The sequence below is a fragment of the Leptosomus discolor genome, unplaced genomic scaffold (genome assembly GCF_034619465.1).
Source record: "Leptosomus discolor isolate bLepDis1 unplaced genomic scaffold, bLepDis1.hap2 HAP2_SCAFFOLD_104, whole genome shotgun sequence".
NCBI lineage: Eukaryota > Metazoa > Chordata > Aves > Leptosomiformes > Leptosomidae > Leptosomus > Leptosomus discolor.
The window spans coordinates 60055-80509 of NW_028237901.1; positions in this window are offsets into that span (position 1 = coordinate 60055).

Here is a 20455-nt window from a genome sequence, read left to right on the forward strand (position 1 = left end):
CCACACCTTTCAGAAAGCATCAGCAATTTGTGAGTGCGAACGCAGAACAAACCAGGAACAGCTGGACAAAGCTGATACTCAGGTATTTCTACACTGTGTCACAGACAGGGAACTACAGAGGCATTCCAGACCCCGCTTCAAAAATGACCTGCCATGCAGAACACTTCAATTTCCCTGTGGGCTCTTCCGTGCTCACACAAAGTACTGAACCGCCAAACCTTGTACCCGTGTGTTAACAGTAACAGACAACTTCGGGTGACAGGTACAGGTACAGAGAATGGTTTCTCCATCATTTCACAGCTCTCTGTGCTTCTTGTAGCGCTCCACCGTTGCTGGACAAATGAGAGATGTCCTTCCTTCTGACTGGCCCTCCATCATTTTTCCTAAGATCGAGTTCAGTGGTTACCCACAACCTACATCACGTGGGTAACTACAGGGATCTGTTCTGGGGTGATGTTATCAGCCTGAGTGCCTGGCTGTGTCCCCCTCACTCTGCTACTGAGATCTGCAGCCTTCTTGGGGCCAGCTTACCAAGCAAGCTATTTCTTAAAAAGCCTCATTTAAATTTGAAGTTGACCTAAAGATACTTTGTGAAATATGGGGATAAATCTCTTTTCCTTGCTCCCAGTTAAAGGACTCTGACAATGGGTTGCTCTCTGATTCAGACACCGGACTCTGCCTCACGAAACGTTGCTCTGTCAGAAACTGGGGAACAATACATAGGGAGAGTACTTCATGAAACACTAAGAATTTTTAAATTCTTTAGCATCAAAAGTAAAAAGCAACTACATTTGTTGACTACGCTTTTTCTTTTGTCCACCTGTATTATAACAGCAACCTGAATTACCGATAGCAAATGCACAGCCTGAGCGAAGGATCACTGGTCAGCTGACACTGAACTGTATGTTACTGTGTTCAGTGGCCCCTGCCCATGCACTGTCCCCGTGTTAATGCTCGTACCGCAGGAATTACCAGGTGATATCTACCACAAAATACGTAGATTTGTGCCAATGACTACTAGAGCCAGGTTAGTTTGTGTACACAGACCAATTTCTTTTCATTCTGGTCCGAAGGACCACGTGATTCAAAGCAAGAACAGCAGCTGCTCTGGGCACCAGAATCCCACTGGGGAAGCTGAGGAACTCAGGGAAGAGGAAGACCTCGCAGAAAATATTGAATACACAGAGAAACAGAAAACAGGCAAATAGGTAATGAACTCCCTTTACATCCCGGCAGAACACACCTCCTTGGCCATGTTAGTGTATTTCTGCTCTTCTTCTGTCTCTACAACAGCCCACCGACCCGCCAGGACCTTGGTTGCATCACGGCTATTGAGCCAAGGGTGTTCTTTACGCACGAGAGCACGATGGTGTTTGCAGAACAAGAAAAACACATTCACTGGTCGGCGAGCTCGTTGCTCTGAGGACTTCTCTTTGGTTCCATCAGCATCCCGCTCTAAACCATCTGCGCCAAGGAGTGACACCTAGCAGCAACAAAAGGGAAGGGGTGAGATCTGAGACGGAGCTGAGAAGGTAGCACAGCTTGTCAAGAGCATGGACTGCTCCCCACTGTTCCTCTTTCATGTGGGCATGAATGACCTAACAAGTCACAACCTGTGTAGAATCAAAGAAGACTACAAAGTCCTGGGGTCAACAGTGCAAAATTCAGGTGCCCGAGTTACCTTTTCCTGCATTTTACCAGTTAGGGGGGGAAAGAGGCAGCCGCAAATCAACAGATAATGCACATCAACTCTTGGTTGTGCGGCTGGTGCCGTTGTGAGGGCTTTGGGGTGTATGACAGTGGGGCATCCTTTGACATTAACCTGTTGGGGAGGGATGGAGTTCACCTGTCTGGCAGAGGCAAGGGTATCTTTGGTAAAAGGCCGGTCAGCTTGGTAAGGAGGGCTTCAAACTGAATGTGCCCAGGCATGGGGTCCAGGGTGGCAATGCCCCTGCCGTTTCATTTGACTGGGGAATAGACCAGGCGAAGCAGAGCAACAACAAGTGTCCCACAGCTGCCTCTCCAGAAGAAAACCAGAAGGCCAGCTCCCTCCAGGGCATGTCTAGTTATGGTAGATCCTCCTCCGTCCCTCCAGGGAAACCTGCATGCTCAGTTACCTCCCCAAAATGCCTGTACACCAATGCACACAGCACGGGGAGCAAACAGGAGGAGTTAGAGATCTGTGTGCAGCTGCAGGGCCGTGATCTCATAGCACCAACGGAGACATGGTGGGACAGCTCAAAGACGGGAACACTGTCATGGATGGCTACGGGCTCTTCAGGAAAGACAGGCCAGCCAGGCGAGGTGGGGGAGTTGCCCTCTGTGAAAAAGGATCTGGAATGTATCGAGCTTTGCCTAGGGGAGGAACAAGTTGAGAGCTTACGGGTGAGACTTAAGGGGCAGGCTAATGTGGGTGACACTATTGTGGGTGTTTACTACAGGCCACCTGACCAGGAGGAGGAAGTCAATGAGGCCTTCTACAGCCAGCTGAAAGTGGCCTCACAATCACAGGCTCTGGGTCTCATGGGGGACTTCAACTACCCTGACATTTGCTGGAAAAGCAACCCAGCCAAGCAGCCACAGTCCAAGAGGTTCCTACAGAGCACTGAGGACACTTTCTGACACAGGTGGTGGAGGAACCAATGAGGAGAGGGGCGCTGCTTGACCTCATACTGACAAACAAAGAAGGATGGGTTGGAGATGTGAAGGTTGGGGGCACCCTTGCTGTAGTGACCACGAGATGGTGGAGTTCAGGGTCCTGCATGGAAGAAGCAGGGCACTAAGTAGGATGGCAACCCTGGACTTGGAGAGCCAACTTCAGCCTCCTCAAAAACCTACTTGGAAGAATCCTGTGGGCTGGGGCTCTAGAAAGCAGAGGGGCCCAAGAGAGCCGGTTGCTATTCAAGCAGCACTTCCTCCAAGCTCAAGATGGGTGCATTCCTATGAGGAAGAAGTGGAGCAAAGGAGGCAGGAGGCTTGCTTGGATGGGCAAGGAGCTTCTGGTAAAACTCAAAGGGAAGAAAGAAATATACAGCAGGTGGAAAAAGGGGCTAGTCACTTGGGAGGGATATAGAAACACTGCCAGAGAACGCAGGGATGCAACCAGGAAAGCTAAGGCCCGCTTGGAATTAAAGCTAGCCAAGGATGTCAAAAACAACAAGAAGGGCTTCTTCAAACACATTGGCAGTAAAAGAAAGACGAGGGAAACTGTGGGCCCATTGCTGAATGAGGTGGGTGCCCTGGTGATGGAGAATATGGAGAAGGTGGAGTTGTTGAATGGTGCCTTTGCCTCAGTCTTTACTACTAAAGCTGACCCTCAGGAGTCCCTGACCCTGGCACTAGGGGAAGAAGTCAGAAGAAAGGAAGACTACCCCTTGGTCGAGGAGGATTGGGTTAGGGATCTTTTAGGTAAACTAGACACCCACAAATCCATGGGCCCTGATGGGATGCACCCACAAGCGTTGAGGAAGCTGGCGGATGCCATTGCAAAGCCGCTCTCTCTCCTAAAATAAATGAACCAAAGCTTACTGCACAGTAGTGCTGAAATAAAAATGTATGCTCAGCTCCAAGAATTCAAGTGGTGTTCAGAAGGTTGTTTTCTTAAATTGTGAACCATTTAACCCGAGTCATCACCCTGAAGCAGCAGTTCTACTCTAAAGAGGCTTTTGAGCAAGATGGGTCATCATCCTCTAGGCTGAACACACATTTAGGAGATCCGAGACACAGAGTAAGTCAGATCCTGGCTGTTACACAGGCACCACTTACTACAGGAAGACACACGGTCGCTCTTTGCTTCAACTTTGGAGTGAATCTCTGCAATCGTCAACCACAAAAATCCCCAGGATTTAGCCCCACTGATGGAAGGACTGAGGCCACAGACTGACTTCAAACTTTATCTTTGCAGCATGGCCTGGAAGCCCCCCACCCCTTAAGTATGTCAAGCTACATAATCTATCCTCTGTGCCCTCTCTTCTCTCCTATAAAATAGGGGGTCGTTCATAACATGAACAGGTAAAATATTTCAGCCCCTGTATTTTAATAAATCTGTGTTTCCAAATCTTTTCCCCCCCATTATGGTTATTCAAGTTCTCCTAAGTTTTGACCTGCATTTCAGAGACTTTTTTGGGATTCACTTGTTGCTGATGCCTCTCTCAGTCAAATGTAGGATTGGCATAATGAAAAATGTTCTAATTCTCTAGTACATCGCATAGGACTTTTCCTCTTAAAAAAGGGATGCTGACATAGTGTGATGAACTTGTTTTCCTTTGGATTGCTTCATCTACCATATTGCTACCACACTTCATGGGCACTTCTGTCATAATTGTTGATATATTCACATGCTATTAATATAATTATGAGAGAAGCTGTCCCATCAAAAGAAAATAAATCAAATCAAATGCAAAACACAGCTAACATGGACACTTTCATTCATTTTTTTTGTATGGAAGATTTTGGCAAGACACAGCGTAACTACTTAGACAAGGCACTCCATGGTCACGTGAATGCACATATGATTATATGACAGCACAAGTTTTACTGGCATTATTTACTTTTTGAATGGCAAAACATCAGTGGAATCCATTTAGAGGACTTTTCAGATTCTATTTATTTACCCAATTTTTTTTCCCCTCAACACATCATCAGTACCATGTTAGTTGCTTGTTTTGTACGGGAGATGGGAAGCTGGCAGACAGAAGCAAGCCAAAATACCGACTCCTGCTCTCCCTCTCAGGGATCCCTGAGTGCTGGCAAGCATCCCTAGCAGCAGGCTTTTGGAAAGAGAGCTGGACCTGGACTGTACCAGAACCGAAGCATGGGTTTAAGCTTGGCCGTTAAATAGTTCCCTTGAAAGTCAGAGTCTTTGCAGGATTTGGGGCTTAAAAGTATAGAAGCTTGTCCCGGTTTGGCTGGGACAGAATCACAGCCCAGCCACGCTAGGCAGTTCCAGGGCAGCCAGGGCAGCTGACCTGAGTTAGCTCCAGGGGTAGCCCACACCATGATGGCATGGTCCTTCTAAAGGGGGAAGGTTTGCTGAGGAGAGGGAGCTCCTGTGGGGTTCCTCTGGCTTCTCCTCAGGACTGCCCTCTGGCCAATGGGGACAGCTGCATATTCCCTTGGCTAAGCACGTCTCTGTTGGTATTGGTGGTGTTTTCACTAAATCTGCTGCACTTCTACCCCAGGTCTGCTCTCCTTTTCCCCAATTCCCCTCCCTGGCTGGTGAGGGTTCACCAGGTGACAGAGTGACTGTTACAGCTTAGCCTCGGGTACAGGCTCAATGTAGACAAGGATACACGACACCCACAGTGCAAAGTCTGCAATAACTGGAATTTATGAACCAGATCACAAAAAAAGTCTTTTCTTCTACAGTACGAGTAAAAATACCATGTATCTTTTAAGGCAGACGCAATGGCTTTTAAAAGTTAGCAGGAGGGCAGACAATTAAAACCAGCTAATGAGATTTTACAAGACATTTCTCAGCGTAAGGATGACAAGGGAGAGATGCTATGGAAAAAGTAGGAATATTCCAACAAGACCAAAGTACGGACAGCTTTGCTTACAGGAAGCCATAGATGCTTTATAACATCACCAGAGGATGCTTGTCAAGGCTGACATTCATGATCCACTGACAGCAAGAGATACCTTCAGGGTGATGTTCTACACCTCCCTTTGGTGCAGATACAGATCGAATAGAAGAGAGAGATTACACCAGTAAAAAAATTAACAATTCCATTTCTTTTTTTTTTTTGTGTGTGTGTGTGTGCTGGCTGTATTATTTCCTTTCTAGTCCTAGAAACAATAACCAAAGAATAACAGTTTTATTGGATGACTCAGAAATACTTATACCTAATAGGGCTTCAGAGACAAAAAAAATAATATTCCTTAACAAAAGAGCTGGATGGTGGGGTGGAGCAGGGGAGAAGAATAATTGTTTAGTTTTTTTACAGCATACGTTTCTATTTCAATGAGACAACTGTATGCAAGTCTTCATTTTTTTAAGTGTTCATTAAAAACAAGTGTTTGATTTCCTTCATGAACATTAAGTTTTGTTTTCCTCCTATCATCCTCTGTTATTTACAAAACCTGATACAGACAGGAGACTGACTTCTGCGGTCCTCGTTTTGGGACTATCTCACCCCACAGTTGACCTGTCACCAAGAATGCTGCTAGTGGTTGTGCTGAACCAGCTGCACTCACCAGGCATTGCCCAAACTACATCCACAGACACAGAAATCCTTACAAAGCTCTTCAAAAGCAACCAGGCGCTGTAAGGCACACAGTGATACAGGCTAGAAAGAAATCCAAGACCTGCAGAAGCAGAACCCGGGAGATGTGAATTTTGACTACGGTGGTTTTGACTTCCCTGTGGGAAAGTTCTCTGTGGAAGAATGTCTGAACTTCAGCAACGCTCATCTCACCTCCATGAGGACAGTGGAAACGAATTTCTGGTTTCCTGTTACCTTAAAACCCCATTTCCTGGAGTCCAGCTGGGCCCTCAGCTGACACCATGCAGATAACCGGTAAAAAGGAACAAAGGGAAAGTTTCAAGTGGATTTCCCACACCTTCTGCTCTGTTTTACACAATCTAATTCTCTACTACCTTGTAAAAACAAATACCAAAGAGAGAAAAGGGGACCAAACTACAGCACTAATGGCTTGGTGTACTGGGGGTGACCGAGGCAGAGACTTGAGCTGTTCCAACGAAGCAGCAGGCGACTGGGACATGAGTTCATGTTCTCACATGTCTAGTGGGCTGAAGAGGTATTTGAATTTTCAAATAAATGCAAAAGGAGATTGCTGGCAGTAAAATACACCTACATCATGCAACAAGTTTTTTAAAAAATAAATTTCTTTTCACTCTGGAATAACTGAACCAAAAAATTTCTATAATGAAGAACAAGAACTGGTTGACACTAATTACTGACTAGTCAGTGAATATATTCTTTATTGTTGCACAGCTGAAAAACATGAATGAGCTTTCTAATTTTCAGCGATGTGATGGTTTAATGGAGGACGTGCTGAGACTCAGTGGAGCCCTGTTTGCTAGCAGAGGTTTGGGACAGACTGTCACGACATGAAATCCTTGGCAACACAGCAACAGGTCTCACTTAATTTTTAATGACATGCTCTTCCATCTCCAGAAATTTTTTTAAACTGACTTAAAACTCAGATCTGAGTTGCTTGCTTTGTTCTCTAACATATAAAATTAAGCCCCAAGATCAAGAGGATGTCAACAGCATTTTTTAATTTTTTTTTTTTTAAGTGAATCTTTTGTACCTAATAATCTAAAGGGTGTTTCAAGTGCTGTCTATCTCAAAATCTGCTTATAAAATGGAAACCACACAGACAGCGAGTGCACAGGATGGCACAAGAACCGAACAAGAACACCTCATCCATTCAATGCATAGAAAAAGCTTGCTTATTCTGTGCAAGGAATACTCTGCCCAGGTGTGCTTGTGTCACCATTTCAGGCAACTGTACTAAATGAACATGAACCTTTCCATAAGACTTAACCATAATATAAAAAATAAAGCTTGAAAAGTCAGGAGAAGATACGTAATCTACTGCAGTCTTTTCATGATAGCTGATTTAAAACAAAGATTTCTTTTTTGTTTTTCTTTCTAGTTCTCTTCTTCTATAGAAGAGCACTCCGTCATGGGCAGCGGCACAGGAGCAGCGGAAGGGAAGTGTCTGTCAGGGGTCACCCAGCGCCCCGGGACCCCCGTGGCTGTGGCACACAGGGCAACGTCACTGCTGGACAAAGCACCCAGGTCATCATGGGTCATTGTCCCTACTTGTAACGGGTCTGCGTGGCAAGGTTTTGGTAGCGGGGGGGTTACAGGGGTGGCTTCTGTACGAAGCTGCTAGAAGTTTCCCCTATGTCAGATATAGCCGATGCCAGCTGGCTTTAAGATGGACCCGCCGCTGGCCAAGGCCGAGCCCATCAGCGACAGCGTTTTTCACCTCTGTGATAACGTATCTAAGAGAGTGAAAAAGCTGTTGTGCAGCAGTAATTGCAGCGAGTGAGGGGAGTGAGAATATGGGAGAGAAACATCCTACAGGCACCAAGGTCAGTGAAAAAGGAGGGGCAGGAGATGTTGCAGGCGCCGGAGCAGCGATTCCCCTGCGGCCTGTGGTGAAGACCACGGTGAGGCAGGCTGTCCCCCTGCAGCCCATGGGCGGTGGAGCAGATGACTGCCTACACCCCATGGAGGGCCCCCACGCCGGAGTAGGTGGGTGCCTGAAGGAGGCTGTGACCCCGTGGGAAGCCTGCACCGGAGCAGGCTCCTGGCAGGACCTGTGGCCCATGGAGAGAGAGAAGCCCACGCTGGAGCAGGTTTGCTGCTGGTGACCCCGTGAAGGGGGCTCATGCTGGAGCAGTCGGTTCCTGAAGGACGGCACCCCATGGAGGAGACCCACACTGGAGCAGTTCGTGGAGAACTGCAACCCCTGGGAAGATTCACGCTGGAGCAGCCATGGAGGACTTTCTCCCGTGAGGGGGACCCCACATCGGAGCAGGGGAAATGTGTGAGGAGTCCTCCCCCTGAGGAGGAAGGAGCAGCAGAAAACAACAGAGTGATGAGCTGACCACAACCCCCATTCCCTGTTCCGCCCCTGCACTGCTGGGGGGGGGGGGAGGAGGGAGAGAAATCGGGATCAAAGTTAAGCCCAGGAAAGAAGGGAGGGGGGGGAGGAAGGTGTTTTAAGATTCTAAACATAGAAAAAATTAATCTCATTATGAAAACTAAGTGGTGCATGACAATGCAAATATGTAACTAAAAAAGTATTTTGTACTTTTAAAAAGGACTCAAAATGTCCTGAACACAAGTAGGACAGGAGTTTGGACAAGCTTTATAAATACAACCACCGCCCCAGTTCTCTGAAGTCTTTCATTATGTTGCTGTTTGCCGTCTTTTTCCCTCCATTTGAATGGTCGTTCCCCAGGCTTAATGCCAACAGCCACTTATTAGGTAAAACAAATCAGTACATTTATCTTAAACTTGTCAGTGCTGGAAGGTACCAGCTACCAGGCTTGTGGGAGTCGGCTCCTGGACCTACAAAAATAACCTTTATAAAGTGAGATATGGTTTAGGAAATGGTTAAGCCTTTATTTTCTACTATGCTTTATCCTAATAAACCTAATCCCTGAAAAAAGTCAAACGCTAATTATTCATTTTGTAAAAATAACAAAGTGCCCAGCACTTTCCCAATGGAGTTGCTGAGGCTGGGCACAGCAGGTTTGGCTCTATTTTGAACCAAGCTTTAAGGAACCTCTCGCGGATGAAATGGCAAGCCACCCACCCTGCAGGAAACGCTCGCTCTGCCCGGGCAATGCAGCTGCTGCTTGGCAGAAACACACCGCTTCCACACCAAAACAAAACACCAACACCACTCCAACACGGTACACATCCCCCAGCCCAGCAGCTCTGCAGTAGGTGAGCATTAAGTGCAGAAGGGAAGGAGGTGGCACGGGAAACAAGCCTGCCCAAATGGCACAGCAGTGTGGGAGCAGGAGGGATTGGCATGCCGTGGGCGATGGGTCGGGGAAAAGGAGGAGGAGGCAGCAGAAATGCGGCCGCTACCCAGTGCCAAAGGTGACCCGTGCCGGGGCTGCGATGAAATGGCCAGTAACCGCATCACGGCACTGGTGCCCGCACTGGATACAGCGGGGCCGAAAGGGAGCAGCTGGGGTGCTGGCCCCAGGCAGGCAGGCAGGGAGGAGCAGGCAGGCAAGGGCTGCAGGGCAGCCCAGCCCAGGGCACCCCACCGGCTGGCTGCCCCCCAGGCTGGCAGTGCTCCCGGGCACAGCGAGGGGCACGGCTGTGCGCCAGCTGGTGCAGCTGCTGGGGTGCGGGGGGACGGGTCCCATCGGCCAGCCAGGCACCGCTCCTGCTGTCCCCAACCCCCGGGTGAGGGGCTGGGCACGTTGGCTGCTTTGGGGCTCCTGCACCCCCGGGTCACCTCTTCAGCCATATCGAGCCCCCACCCAGTGTTTTGGGAAGAGGGAAATGACAGGGAAGAGGAGAAGCCACGCTGGCGTTCAGCAGCTCTGCTGAGCCATGCCCTCACAGGAGACCTTCGCAGGCCCAGAGGAAAGCCAACGAGGTGCTCGAGGCTTACTCGGAGCAGGCTCCCTGTGAGCTTGGGGTTAGAGGAGAGGGAGGACACAGAGCAGAGGCCAAGCCTGGGCAGCAGGGGAAGGGGTTGGAGGTGCTTACTTCTAATGTGGCTTTGGAACCCAGCCCTGGGGGTTCCAGGTGCCAGCCCAGGGGGAGCAGGCAAAGGTGGGGCGGGCAGGGAGGCAAAGGGAAGCTTACACTGAAGGCTCACCCTTTTAAAAGTAAACTTAAAACAAAACCCCAGCCACAAGCAGCATGCACCATGGAAATAAAACACCAGCCAACCTGCCCAAATGATGGCCTGCAACTGTCTGCAGAGCGGCTCACTGGTGCAGCTGAGGGGAACACTGCTCACCACAGAAGGACGCCATCCGAAGAGTCTGAAGTAGCCAGTCATAACCCTTTTGCATTGACTTTTTTTTTCAGATTGTGTGGCTTTCTTCCACAGTCACTTGAAAAAAAGCAGCTGGCTGAAGACTCATGTCTTAGGCAAAACAGGCCACCTGCTATTGCAGGGCTCACTGCAGCCTTCAGCAGCTGCAGAGGCAGGAACAACAAGAAACCCAGCAAGTCACAGGCCACAGCTACACTTACTGCACTGAAACGTTAACGAGACTCCAGTCAAAATTCCGGGTCATAAAGCACAGAAGACAGCTGCTTCTTGGAGTGAGAGCTGCCTTTCCAGACACCAGTGGCAACGCCAAGGAGATGGGCACCGGAGAGCAGCACCAAGCCCCCCACAAGAGGTCAGTCACCCCGGGGATGGATACACTGGGACACCTGCGCTCCTAAACCTGGCCCTGCTCCTAGGTGAAGGAGGCAGGACCCCCCCAGCCAGAAAGCTTTGTCATCCTTTTGCTCCAAAGCAGCGGTTCTTTTTGCTCCTATGTCTGCTGCCACAACAGGAGAGAGTGACAAGAACCCTGGGAGGGTGAGCAGAACAAACGTCCGAAATCTCAAATGCAGGGAGGCAGAGTCAGTGCTTTGCAGGGCTTCCCCCCAGAGCCGTTTCTCAATAGCACACTTCTCCTCCAGAACACAGAGCAGGCTGTGAAATGCATCCACCTCTCAGACAGGAGACAAGCGCTTGTCTGCAGAGCAGTACAGAGCACAGTAGCAGCACAACCCAAAACCCGCTGACTTTTAGCAGGTTAAAGTAAGGGAGAAATTTTGACAAGACTAAATAGTTGCATGACAGCAATGAAAACAGGGGTCCAGAACTGAGGAAGCACTCACATACAGACCCTGAAACATTGTCCACATAGATCAGTAATACCTGTATTTCTCTTTTTTCTGAAGGCAGCATTTTAAGCATCAGGAATGAGCTTTTAATGCAGATTAGATTCCTTAGTGCAGGGTTTAATTTGATCACAGAAGAAGGAGATACAGCTGAAGGAACTTTGACTCTGTTTTTGGAAACACCACCATCTCTCAGAACTATGCAGATCCACTTAAAATCCTTTCGGGTCTATCAAAATTTGTAATGATTTTGAAAACAGATGTACTATCTCATTACACAGGTTTCAAGTGTCACCTAGTGGCTATTTTCTCTTTTATTTCAATTTGGCATTTAAAAATAACTTTCCCCCCTTTTTAAATTTTAAAACGTTTGTTATTTCTATCATTACTGTTATTTATTATGCGACTCTGGCTCCTGCAATGGTAAGTAGATGCCTAAGTTTAAGCATTCAGATGGACTGAATCTGAGCCATAAGACAGCTGATTTCAGGACTAAAAAATTAAAAGAGAAAAAAATCTTATCCATCTTGTCTACAGAAACAAAACAAGGCACAAATGTCAGTTCATGATTTAGAGCTTTTTCAGTACAACTTAATCACTTCTTACAATGAGAAAATTCTGGCACGTTAAAGTCCGTAATAAAGCCTATTCTAAGCATTCCTCACACCAGATAAAGCCAAAAATCCACAGTGCCGTGTCAAGAGGTTTGTGTTTTACACTAACCCAACTGGTGATCTTACACAGGCCTAAAACTTTGATACTCAGCTCAGGTTGGTGATTTATCATATCACTCTCATAATGGGAACAATTAGTTCAGGTCTTCTGTCTCCCACCTCAAACATCCTCTTATTCTCCAAGAATAAGGAACGAAGCTAACTAGACATCCAGAAAAATGGCTAAACACGCACATGCAATGCAGCATGCCCAAACAGGCATCAGACCTGCACTGCATGCCAGGCAGACATGGCGTGAAACATGCAAAGCACATCAAATCCGGAATTCCATGTGTCACAAAGACATGTAAGACCATTTGTGCTGCAGCCTGCTAGAGCTCAGTGACACGACGCGCTGTACGTAAGCCCTACACCAAATTAGAAGCCAGTTACATCCCTCAGTGAGTGTTTGATATTTGACATTTTGCTTTCCCCAGATCACCTCTGTCATGTAACTTTTCACAGGCTGTTACAGAAATTCAACTCTGCAGGCTTCTAAAATTTCCTGCTTGTTTAGGCCATGGAAGTTACATTACATATACAAGAACAAGCCCTTCTTTACACAGGAGCTCACATTATAAATCAAAACCAACTCAGCAGCCTCCAATTCTTATTTCAGTCTCAGAGCTGTTGATTCTCAGTTACCTTAGGCTGCTTCCTCAACACCACGAAGCTCAGAGGATGCCAGGGAAATAAAGCTGTACTGAATGTTGATATTGATTGACAGGTAGCTGAAAATGAGTCAGCGGTGTGCCCAGGTGGCCAAAAAAGCCGATGGCATCCTGGTTTGTATTAGAAATAGTGCGGCCAGCAGGAGTAGGGAGGTGATTGTCCCTGTCTACTTAGCACTGGTGAGGCCACACCTCGAGCACTGTGTCCAGTTCTGGGCACCTCAATACAAGAAGGTCATTGGGGTGCTGGAAAGAGCGCAGAGAAGGGCAACAAAGCTGGTGAAGGGCCTAGAGAACAAGTCTTATGAAGAGCTGCTGAGGGAACTGGGGCTGTTTAGTCTTAAGTGAAGGAGTCTGAGGGGAGACCTTACTGCTCTCTACAACTGCCTGAGAGGACATTGTAGAGAGGCAGGTGCTGGTCTCTTCTCATGGGTAATTAATGACAGAACAAGAGGAAACAGGCTCAAGCTGCACCAGGGTAGGTTTAGGCTTGACATTAGGAAAAATTTGTTCACTGAAAGGGTTGCCAGACATTGGAATAGGCTGCCCAGGGAGGAGGTCGAGTCACCATCCCTCAATGTGTTTAAAGGTCGTTTAGATGTGGTGCTTGGAGATACGGTTTAGGGGTGTCCTTGGTACAGTAGGGTTGATGGTTGGACTCGATGATCTCAAAGGTCTTTTCCAACCTGAATAATTCTAATGTTAGAATTTACATCCATGACATATGTGGCTGCCAGCGTGTCACAAAACCCAGACTGATTTCAGATGAAAGAAACCACGAAGCTGAAGCCTCACAAGGCAAATCATTCACTACTTCGATTTAGGTTAAACAGATTTATGAGCTTAGAAACAGGACTAAGTTACTGCAATTTGAGTAGCTGAGCTGTACAGCACTTCAGCCTACAGCAAAAGCCAGGTCAAGCACATTTTTGGCTTATGAAAGGCAAACGATCGGAGATTTGAATGCAGAAGATTCAGTGGAGGAGGTTTGCGGAATATACCCACTTTACCTCACCACTGGGACAAGAGTATTCCCTGCGGAAGCTGCAGATACTCAGTTATCAAAACTGTCTGCTGAACCATATCCTCAACCATGGTCTGCTGCAAGGTCCATCCCATCAGTGCCAGACTGATGTTCACACCACAACACTCACCAGGTGTCCACATTCCAAAGACCGCCGTGACCACAGAGAGGCCTCCATGAGTGAAAACAATGTGCATGGTGTGTCCCACCACACACCTGGTCATGCACCCAACACGTAATGGCCAGCTCTTCATGCATCTCTGACAACACAAAGGGGGACACAGCAGTAGCTGGCAAGTGACTGCAGTGGGCTATCCCACTACAGCCCCCGTTTGAGATACAGGCTTGCAGTGACATTACCCAACCTCAGTGTTCACAACTGAACACACTGTTAAAAGGCTCAGACACAGAATCAGATGCTGGCCAGACACTGGTTATCCAGCTCACTCTAACACAGAGTTATGTCAACCACCATAGACGTTGGGAGAGGGCAGGTTTACACCAGATACAAGGAGGAAGTTCTTCACCCTAAGAGTGGTGAGACACTGGCACAGGTTGCCTAAGGAATCTGTGGCTGCTCCATCCCTGGCAGTGTTCAAGGCCAGGTTGGATGGAGCCTTGAGCAGCCTGGTCTGGTGGGAGGTGTCCCTGCCATGGCAGGGGGTTGGAACTAGATGATCTTGAGGTCCCTTCCACCCAAACCAGTCTATGATTCCAACCCAAGAAAGCTGCTGCCCAGAGTCAAAAGCAAACAAGGATTGCCTGGAGCTCAACATGTACCCTGCACTCTTCAGTTACTGCATGAAGGAAATACAATACTGGATTCACGGAGGCTTAATCTAAAATGGGATTAAAGATAGAAATATCAGCTTGAGTTGGAGGAAAATGAGGAAGCAGGCATCTTCCTGAACAGTGCAGTAGTACTAGATGCCACAGCTAACCACCACACTCTTCAATCTTGTTACCTACTTTAAGTCACAGGTCACAACCTCAGCAAGGCCCTTTCTTCAGCTGACTACACCGATTCACAGTACGTATACAATCTGCCCCATGTTATCAATAAACAACTTGCATCCCCTGAGCTCTATAAACTATTACCTCTGGCTTGACAGGAGTAAAATTTACCCACCTTCTTCCTACCAGGACTCCTTGATAAATGGCAACTGCTGCTCAAACCAACGCTAACTAGAGATTAAATACTTCAAGATCTTGAAGTATTCACCTAACCTCTAGCAAAGAGATTATTCCTGGTGAAGATGTTACAGTCTGGAAGAGCTACAGGCTGGAGGTACCCGCCCGAGCCTGAGGACATGGGCTCAGGAACCCCCAGGACCCAGGAGGCCACCATCTCCATGGGAAACAGAAGCACCACGGAGACCCAAGTAAATGAAAAGAGAATGGCCACTCCCAGTGCTCGTCAGGATGCTGCTTCCCCGTTTGCTTAGCACCTGCCAACACTTCAAATGTCCTTTTGAAGGGACCAAGTTTAAGAAGTGCTGTCAAGCAAGTGGGAACTGCGAGCAAACCTGCCTGTGTATCCCTACAGCTCACAGCAACCAGCTTCGCTTTCATTTACCAGCTCACTCAGAGCCACTGATGCAAACTTCATCCCCTAGTAAAAAGCTTTTTCAGGAGCTGTACGATACCAAAGTATTCCAAACACTCCAGCAACATAACCCTTTGCCTAAGGGCCTCACAGCTTAAAGAGTATCTGATACACAAAGCTACACAAAACAGTAACCAGCTTCAAAATTGGAAAAGGCTCCTAAAGGTGCTAGAGAGCTGAGAACTATCCCAGCTAATCACATTAGATGTTATGATTCTGGCTATAGTTCAGAATCACACAAACAGAAAATGCAATCCCTTTCCAACTTGTCAGGGGCTTATCCACATGGACTCTGTCTGAAAATCAGAGGGTGATACAAGTATGGGAAGTGCTTTTCACTATCACCTCCTGATGGATCCCAAGTCTTGCCTCCTAAGAGACTTTAATTCTAAGAGGCTGGGGGGGGCAGGGCCGGACAGGGGGGAGAAAATAACATAGAGGCATCTCATCTGAACACCTGACATGCCCATGCATCCACCAGGATTAGGACAGGTTTCTGCCACCTGCTCCATGCTAGATGGAGAGAGAGGGGGAGATAGGGCTGAGAAGAGAATGGGTTTATCCTGAGTTTCAAAAGAAATTTTCCTCCTTCTTTCTACACAGCTTTCCCTTTGGGTGGAACAGGGTGAGCGCTGAAAGGGCTGATCTGGTGATATCCAACAGATTATGCATTTCAAAAGGAAAAACCTGACTTTCCTAGGTTAATTCAGCTTATGCCCTCAAATAAAGTCATGCAACTGAATTTCTCATTACGACAAAGCTTGGCATAAGGCATAGTGTTTCCATATGAGCAGAAGTTGCTTTCACTTGGACGTTTACACAGCTTGCACAAGTTTGGAAACTTGGCTGTGAAAAGAGAGTTGAAAACACAGCGGTTATCTCCTTCCTTAGGTGTGCTCCTGGGCCCTTTCAGACCACTCTGAACTACTGGGGACCAGCCTCTTTGCCTTGCCAAGCTCTTCCAAGCCAGCGTATGGGACCTGCTCCCACAAGTGAGGAACTGTTCTGCAGAGGAAAGAGGTGGTTGGCAGTGCACATGCTTGTCTGTAGAGTGGGCACAGCAGAGTCACAGCATTGCTGTACGTACTGCTACTGCTACGCAACACCTGCTGAGAGAGAACAGCAAGAGCTCCCGGTTACCCGTGTGGGAACACAGGAACCATCAAACAAGGACCTGCACAGCGGCCATGAACTTACTGAGACCAGGAAGACGCCTGTGCACGCACGCCTGAAGCTTGGGAAGACAGGTCCTGAAGGTGTGTACATCAAATTCCAAATCTGTTCATTTTAATGTCCTCCCCAGCCTAAAATAGCTCTGTAATCTTGCTGCAGTACCTGATATTTATTTAGTACTACATATACAATATATCGCTGTTCAATGAAAAGCTTCTGGGCACTCTAAACAGATAACTGTCCACCAGAATAAGGCCAATTTTAATTCCACTTAGCCAATTCTCTTTAGTTCTCCAAGCGTTCTCAAAAAGGCCTCCATTGCAAGCAGCTGTAGATCATCAGCACAATCCATAGTCCAACACATTTTGCACTGAAAAATGTTAACCTAGAGCATGAAATGTTTCGTGCAAATGAAAGTTAATCATCTGATAATACCAGAATACCTGAATGTAGCGATATTGCTTGTTTTCCTGAACATCATTTCTTAATAGTGCATTAAATGGGTAAGACACTGTTCTTTTATTTTCAGCCCTGATTCACCCAAGTTTCATCATTCCTTCGAAATATTCATGAAACTAGATTAAAAAAATAAGCAAAACATTAAAGCAAAGTCTTCAATAAGGAGGAGAGAAGCGTACATCCAGCTTCTTGTGGCTAGAGAGAGGGCAGTCAGAGCAAGGCGAGTGAACACGACCATCAGAAAAGCAAGAGCTGAGCAGTCCAGGAACCACAAAGCTGAGCAAAAAAGGAAGGCAGGGGGGCGGAGGTAGAAAGGGAGACAAGGAGACCCAGAAAAGACAACTTGAAATACAAGTGTCAACTAGTCTTCAAAAGCCTTTGTGACTTCTCAAGTGTTTGTTCAAAGGAAGGTGTCTTCATGATATGTCTTGCAGCAATCAGCCTCTCCAGCAAACACCTCCTGAAGGCTGCCGCGGCAGCTCTGCTCAGCCAAGCACAACGCTGCAGTCCAGTATCACCTTCACGTATCATAATTTTGATCCGACTGTGCTGTACCTGCTGTTGTTACAGGCAGCTGGTAACATGCTCCTAAGTCAGAGGAGGTGAGAAAATATCTTCTGTTTGCATATATTCTTCTTAACTGTTACTCATCTCACACCTTAGCCCTTATCGAAGAGCCACACCAATTTAGTGTCCGACCACCCGAGCTGCAGGAATGATTCAGCTAAGAAACAAAGGCAGAAAACAGAGGATGTTGAAAGAGTTCTTTGTACAAAAAGGAGGAAATCCTACCGCATTTTGAATCTCCTGTGTGAGCAGCGTGCATGGCCTTCGCTTCGGCTCTGCTGAACGTTCCATCTCCCAACAGGTCTTTGCCAAATGGAGGGGTACGGCTCTGCATAACTGAGGTCACTGCTCTTTGCCCAGGGCCTGCACAGGGGGATGTTTACCAGCCTTCACCCCAGAACAGCTGGCAATGAAGAGGCACCAATACAGAGGGAGCTCAGGGAAAAAGAAAGATAAAGAAAGGCCCTTTCGGTGTTGTTCATCTATCAAGATACTTGCACTATTTATAGGGTAGGTAGAAGACAGAATCTTACAGAGAGAACATCTTAAGACCAGAGGAGATTCCAGGACTGAGTCAACAATTGTATGGTTTCAAATAACAGGCATTATGAACTCCACAGTTTGGCGTCTAACTCTGAAGCTTCAAGGACTTGCAAGATATTTTTTGGGTTTCAAATAAGAGAACCATCGGGCGGTTACTTTAATTAAAGTCAAGAATTTTAAAATCAAGAATTTAAATGAACATAATTTGAAGAGCTGAATCTTTAAATCAGTCATTAGATAGCATGAAACCCAAGAAAGGAGGAGCTGTTAATAGCAACACCTCTTTGAAGGCTATTTTTATAAACTCTTGTGAATTTTATTACAAATAGCTGATAATCCACACCCCCCCAGCACTCTTATGCTAGGCCTCAGCACACTTAATGTCTCTATCAACTAATCCAACTGCTAACACCACTACTAAATGAGCCTTTTACTACAATGTAGGGACTTCCCAGATGTTCTCTCGCTGGTTTTGAAATCTAAGATAACAAGCAAAAAAAAAGAGAGTTATGTTTATGATCCACAAGACAATGTTGAGCAAATCAATTCTGTTACTGTATTTCATTAACATACCTGCATTTGGGGGATTTAAAGGGGAAAGCACAGCCAAGACAAGTAAGTAGGCATGAAATTCTAAGACTGAGAGAGGGTTGCTTTGCATTAATCTCAATGTCATTTAAAAGAAAATGACTAAAGCCATTAATTGTAAGGTATTTCCAGTGTCATACCTCTCTGTTGGTGCATGTCAACTCTTCATACCAGTGCAAAATGCTTCCCACCTGCATGGCAGAACAGTCTTCAAGCTTCACACTGGGAAAAGAATTACAGAGATGTAGTGCAATAACGGTGATTTTGGCCTCAAATATCAGGCAACTCATTTCTATCTCAATATTCTTTTGTTAGTTCACTGAATGGAAAATACAGTGGACTCAGTAGACTTTGAGCACAGAACATATGCAAACACACGGTTTCTATGAGGCAATGTGCATACAAAGTGGGAGACGGAAGGGAATCAAGCTTGCCCACCAATCCTGTCAATGTTATTTCAAATAAACGAGAGCAAGCAAATTTCAGAGCAGTGAAGCAATTCAGAAAACACAGCAACAATGACATCCACAATGAAGCACCTTTAAGTAAAATGAAAATGGTAATGTTTCTATTTGCTTTATTTAAAAAAAGCAAAAATGTTTGTTTTCACTTAGCAACTATTTCTGCTTCTTCAGCTCTAATTACTAGCTTGCAGTTACTACTATATCCAGTGAAGTATGTCTGACCTCTAGTGACCGCAATATGCAGATTGAGTGGGATTAACGCCGTAACTTCGCCACCCCCCCCCCCTTTTTGACCAATGAAATATTTGAATCCTGATGATTCCTGCTTGCAAGATAAGGTGGGACAGACAAAAATCATGTAAGAAGGTTGGATTCATACCATAAAGAGAAGTTGATCACTGGAGTTTATTAAAGGGGTTCTCACCAAGAACAAACTCAAGCCACTCCAATTTGGTTTTCTTTGGTACCGTGGAAGCCACATGGTTTGCTAGAGGAAAGCAAACAAACAAAACCCCTGCATCTTACAGGGCTGCACGGAATACTGAAGACAGGCAAACTGCTCTAGGTAAGACAGAGACAGTAAATGACAACAACAACAACCACCCAAACAAAAAGCCAACCAAACAAATAACCCCAAACATACACACACAGGAAACCCATAAATAAACCCCACCAACCTGCAAGTGGGATTTGCTCTTTCTTAGGATCTGAAAGGAAACACGGAAATTTAAACACCAAAAAAGGAGATCGGAGGAACTGGATTTTCAAAGGGAGTGTGTGTTCAATCTGAGGTTGAATCAACTGGGGAAAAGGAAACCCTCTCTTCACAAATTGTAACTATGTATTGCAAAAGCGAACATTTGGCACCCCGCAGTTACAGGTTAGGGCCAAGAACGTTAAAGCACTGTTGGATGAGTCATTTCTTCAGGTGCCCTGCAGATGACTGAGGAAATGGGTCCCCAACGCTGATCCTCTTAACGATCCTCCTCAGGCCATGGAATACACTTGCAAGGCTGAAAAGCCCCCCTGGGAATGGAAAGAGAATCACCTCCACCATGCTGTCAGGTCAGACAGCTTTCTAGCTCGCTGCATGGTACTTGGGGAAGCAGCCTTTCATACCTCCAAATTATATTCTATGTTCATCTCAGGCACACAGACACGGAAAGTTACACAGTATGATTATTCCATTAGCATGTTGCAAATTCTTGGAATCCAGAGGTTTCTACTTTCCTTCAGAGCAAAAGTTGACAAAACTCCTAAGTGCAGAGGAATGTTTAAAAACCTAAGTCG